Here is a 5,746-nt window from a genome sequence, read left to right on the forward strand (position 1 = left end):
AGGAATGCCCTCTACCATGGAGCCAAAAGCTGGCCCTTTGGCTTCTAAAACACTAAATGATAGGGAATGCACTTTCAGATAAAGAAGCTCATTTCCATTTTAGAGGACTGGTTATAAGAAATACCTTCCTTGGGGCCAGCAGATGGTGTGATGGTTAAGGGTTGGACTTCCACATGGCTGACTGCAGTTTGAGTCCCAGACCTGTGACTTAAAAATCACTCTGGGCACATGTGCGTGCATGTCCAAATCCCAGGAGGAAAATGGAGGAGAAGAGATTGTGGAGTGGCCACCCTCCTGGGGGATGATTTCTCACTTTCCCTTTCCCTATCTTTCTCTGGCAAGCTCATGTGCCCTATGGCAAAAAAACACTTAAAAAAGAAAGAAAGAAAACCCTTCCTTTTATTGGACATAAATCCCCCTCAATTTGGTTGTGTAATGATCCTTGCTTTGCTCTCACAGATGGAGCCTAAAACTCTCCTTCTCCTGACAGATTGCATTGTGTCTCCCCGAATTCGCGTGCTGAAGCCCTAACCCCCAATGCAACTGTGTTCAAGACAGAACTGTAAGGTAGATGACGAAGGACAAGTGAGGTCGCAGGTGTGTGGCCTGTTATGATAGGACCGATGGCTGACCTTTAAGAAGAGGAAGAGACACCAAGGGCTTGTGCACAAGATAGAGGCCGCGCGAGGACATAGCAAGAAGACAGCCTTTGCAAGCCAAGGAGAAAGGCCTCTGGAGAAGCCAGCCCTTGATCTTGGACTTCCAAAATACTGAGGAAACGGAATCCTGTTTTTTAAGTCACCTGGTCTGGGTTATTTTCTTACGGCCGCCCAAGCTAGTATACAGTCTTTGTGTACTCCGGTAATAGTGAGAGCTCTTTGTGAGCTTCTCTTATTCGAGTTAAATGGTTCTATTTTCTTCACTTGCTCCTCATCAGAGCAGAGAGGTCTTGCTTAAAGAGTAGTGACTAGAATGGAGCAGACGCCTCCAGGGAAACACGGCAGTACTGGCCAGGGCAGTGGGACTGTCTCCCTCCCTGTTCTATAGATGCTATTCGTCCAATAAACATAACCGAAGACCAACGTATTGGCAATTACTGACTACAACTAACTCCCCAAATAACTTAACCCATTCTCTCATAGGATTTGCTAGTTGTCCATTGGCTTCGTGTATTAAGTGCCCAAATTATTATAACATTGGTCTGGTTAGATTTTATCACGTTAGAGTTGCCTCATTTTTCAAGCTATCCAGTACACTTACTGTCTGCCCCCAAATGGCTATTATTGGAAAATCAATGCCCTTCTTCAGACATTTCATAAAGTGGTTGAGTGGGAAGGGGTCAAGAGCAGAACTTGATATTATGAGTGATAATAATAACAACTTACATCCTTATAGAACTTTACAGGTTAGAGAGCGCTCTATGAGTTTAGGGATTCTGGCAAAAGAGGAAATGAGTTTCCTCTTTCATGACCTTTTCTTTATGAGTTGCTCGGTATGATGAAATGGGAATGGGAATCAGGGGCTCTCATCTTAGCTTTGAAGCCACGTTACCTGTCAGCTTTGATGTCTACCCGGGTGAAGGAAAAAGCCTGGTGATCAGCACAGCTACTGTCTCTTCAACACTTTCTGCCCTGATGGCTGCAAAACCAACACCTTCCCCCACGGACTCTCTCTTCTCTCTCTCTCTCTCTCTCTGTGTATACACATGTATATATCCCCCCCCCCTTTTCAAGACAAACATCGTCCTTGGTCCCTTCACTGAAGCTCTGTGTTTGGTAAATGCCCACTGGCTCCTAGGCTTTTGCTGTATCTCTAAAGCAGTCATAAAACTTTTCACTGGTTAAGAGTTTGAAGAATTCAGTCTTTTTCTTCTTTTCTAAATGGACTCCTTTTCTTCATCTGCAGCTGTCAGCGTCTCACCCGTTTCCCTGACAGTTCACGGAGAACTCAGTGGCTCGGGGACGGCATCTGCAAGTCTTCCTGAGGCTGTGGCTGCATTTCCTTCCGCAGAATCTCTTTTGGCTTTCCAAGAGCAGCCAGGTGCTCTCCTGCTCCCTGCTTGCCCATTGTGAGTCCTCCTCGCAGCTTTTTCACCTGCACATTTGATATCCATGTCTGCCCTATCTTTATTCAAGGTGCCAATAAAAATGCATAATGTATGACTTGGTTTGCTTAGAAAACGATCATGTTTTGTATATTTAGGGATGTAAGAGCTTGTGAAGAAGCAAAAAAATTGGGGCAAAATGTGTTATTTCTTGACAAACAAAAAAACTTCAGAAAAATAATATTTTGGGTTCACTCCTCTCTGTCAACCCCCTCCCTACCCAGTCTCCACATCCCAGCATAGAACACATAGTGCCTGAGAGGGAGGGGAAGCGTCGACGCTGGATGGGTGGGATGCATCCAAGGAGAGAAGTCTGCAAAACTAGCCCAAAACATTCATTTTAAATGCAGTGGGCAGCAGGTAACGACTTGCAGTTTTTAAACAGAGTTGTAACGCAATGGTAGCTTGTTTTCTAGTTATCTTTCGAGGGCCTGATAAGACTGGGGGCTGCTTTCCTGCTCCCACAGCCAAAGCAGCTGTGCACTTTGGTTGTTATTTCTTTACTGACCAGCAGAAGCTTTAAAAGCAGGGGTTTTTTTTGTTTTTGTTTTTGTTTTTTTCCAAAACCTCGAGTGTGTGTTTGTATCTGTTAAACTATGGATTAATGATGCCCACTCCCAGAGTTTTTGGATCAGTAGGTTTGAGGTGGGGCCTGGAATTGGGATAGTTAACAAATTCAAGACTAACCGAATCAAGACGCACGCAGGACCATTGCTTTAGGGAATCACGTATAGGTGTCGTCCCCCCACCCTTCTCTCATTGATGAGGTGTGAACAGCAGTATGGGGCCCCCGAGGGGCCATGGAGAGAAATCACATCTTTGCTCATGTGCGACTCAGAGTTTTTCCCTGGTATATACCAGCATAACTTTCCTGCGGACGCCTGTCTTTAGAAAATGGTTTTCTAATAGCTCCAAACAATGGAGTTTGACACTATAATCCATCTACAATAAACTGAAGTTCCCTTTCTCAACTGAATAGACCAACCCATAGAGGTAACACTCATCAGATCACCTCCATCTTCCCAGGACGTTGACATTATCCTGGGAAGGATTTAAACTAGATTCCAAGAAGAATCCACTGATACTGAAAACTGCAAAATGTACACAGGGTACTCGGGAGAAGTTATTACATCTCTAGCATGGGCAGTAATTGGAGACAAAGTTATCTCAGTACAGGCCAAGTTTTCATACTGAAATCAGAGAGAACACGGTTTGAATGGTTTTTCTTCCTCTTTTTATGTAATTTTCTTTGGATGAGTCACTTATCCTCTCTGAGCTTCTGATAATATATACATAAAATAGGGATTATCGCAGCTCTTGTGAAGTTTAAGCAAGATAAAGGATGTAAAATGCTTCACATTTGTCTGGTTCATAGTAGATGCTCAATTAATGTTAATAATCTCCCTTTCACTATCTTCTCTCTCTAACAGAAGTAAGATATAACTGGTAGATTATTCCCATTAGACATTATGATTATTTAGAAATGTATCAGGAAAGAAAACAAAGAACCAGACTTGGAAGGGGAGAGTCATTTTCGGAGTCAGCAGCATTGCTGCCAATTTGGAGATTAAACTTTCTCAGTGGTTTGAGAACATCGTCATGGCAAGGGATTTACCTACAGACTGCAGAGAGAAATTGACTCTGCAGAGAACAGGCTCTCTCGGTGCTGGGTGGCCTTGGGAGTCTGTGATCTGCTGACAGAAGGGAGCCAGCATTGAGCACATGGGCTTAGGCACCTTGAACGGGGGACCAGAGACACAGGTTCCTCCGCTGGGTGTGATGGCTACAGCCGGGTAGTGATCCGTGGAAGTCTTGCTAATGGCCTTGGGGTTTCACATACTTCTGTAATTATTCAATCATCTGGAAGTTTTGAGTTTCGAATTATTAGGCATGAATTAAAATATCCTCTGTAATTCTGTTCCCCCTGGCTTGCGCTGGCGGTGCTCAGTTCTGCTGGTTATCCTTCTAGAGAACGGGGATGGGAGCGGTTTCAGTTGCCTCTCTCATACACGTGTCTCACCTCTGGGCCTTCCTCTCCGCCATCTGGTGTTTAAATCACCACACTGATATGCCTGTGGTAAGTGCCGGCTACTCCTCCTTCTAAGCCTAGCTCCAGAATTCAGGGTAAGATTTTCAGCCTGCATATTTAAATCACCTCAACAGCTCTTAAAATGTCCATGCAGGACCCCACATCATAATGTATGATTTAATTGGTTTTGAGTGAGGTGTGAGCATCAGTATTTCTTAAGTGCTCCCTGGGTAATTTTGATGTGCAGCCAGGGTTGAGTGAGGACCGTTGATCTAGAGGTGGACCTTCCTGCCTCCTCATGTCCCCCTGGAGCCCAATTTCTAGCATGTTGATATCCAGCACAGACTATCTCAAACACAGCATTCACCCTCACCTTCCCCAAAGGGGGAGCGGCCACATATTCATGTTAAAAAAGTCCGTCCTACTTCCTGCAAAAAGCTTATAACAAGAAAATAATGTGAGAACTACAAATGAAAACACTTGGCATTAATACATGGTTGAAGAACTTAGAGAAATAAGGCGGATCTGAATCCTGGTGCCGCCTCTCTAGAGCTCAGGTAGTGAAACTTAAAGTACACGTCCCGGGGCCAGCAAGTGGCATGGTGGTGAGGAGCTGGGCTCCCACGTGGTCAACTCCCACCAGTCCTGGGCCTGCTCGCTTTAACTCTCTTTCCGATTAAATTAAAAATTAGTAATAATACTAAATAAAATTAAATAAATGAGTCTGAAAAACCAAGCACATGTACACTATGACCTGGCCATCTTCATCTTGTGTACACACCCAGAAGACTTCAGGCATAGATTCACAAGCATGAATGTAAACAGAGAGGCTCACGGCGTTGTTGGCTATGGTAGGGCCTTTTAGGTGACCAAGAAACTTCTCACTCAAAAACTGAGAGACAACATGTAGAGGACACTGGGGCCAGATGGTGGTAAAATGAGATGTCCTGAGGGCAATCCCACACGGGCAGGTTCTTTGTTCAGGTCCAGCGCGCTCCCTGAGGACACTGGGTGCGTATGTGCCCAGGATGTGTGGCTGGCTGGAGACGGGGGAGAGGCTGCACCGGGAAGAACCTGTTGGAGGTGTCTCTCTCTGTCCCTAACATCCATGGAATGAATGAATAAATATGCACTTTAGAAAGTAGAGGATGCTGTTAGGGAATGGAGTGTACAAGGCGGAACACAATGGGTCTACTCACAGCAACATGAGTGGAACCTGAAACGGGGTGACAAAACATGAAATCTGCAGCACACTGCCACTTCAGTGCAGTTACAACAAAGCTCTCACGAAGCAACGTCACAGACTTTCCATGGAGGGTATTAAACAAACGTGATATAGTTAAGCGTTGATGAGAAGTGGAACTGGGGAATGGGGATGAAGGAAAAAAATGAAATCTAGCAAAAGCAGAACCTTCAACAGGTAGATGCTGATGGTAATGTGCACTGATCCAGGAAGTATGCTCAGATTAGCCCTCTGTCCCTTCTACCCTTCCACAGGGGAGAGAGGGGAGAGGGACGGGGAGAGAGAGAGAGAGAGAGAGAGAGGGAGAGGGAGAGAGAGAGAGAAGGAGAGAGAGGGAGAGAGAGAGGGAGAGGGGGGGAGAGAGAGAGGG

The 5,746-nt window shown here is 45.2% G+C and overlaps 1 long non-coding RNA gene across 1 annotated transcript in view; it reads left to right on the forward strand.

Moving 5' to 3' along the window:
* Positions 1–2,134, forward strand: part of LOC102486926 (uncharacterized) — a 2,646-nt gene extending 512 nt beyond the window's left edge. The window contains exons 2-3 of the long non-coding RNA XR_335926.1: positions 491–861; positions 1,906–2,134. This is a non-coding gene — a long non-coding RNA (uncharacterized LOC102486926). The remainder of the gene's footprint in view (positions 1–490; positions 862–1,905) is intronic.
* Positions 2,135–5,746: the final 3,612 nt, after the last annotated feature.

The sequence above is a fragment of the Tupaia chinensis genome, unplaced genomic scaffold, assembly GCF_000334495.1.
Source record: "Tupaia chinensis unplaced genomic scaffold, TupChi_1.0 Scaffold000573_1, whole genome shotgun sequence".
NCBI classification, from domain to species: domain Eukaryota; kingdom Metazoa; phylum Chordata; class Mammalia; order Scandentia; family Tupaiidae; genus Tupaia; species Tupaia belangeri.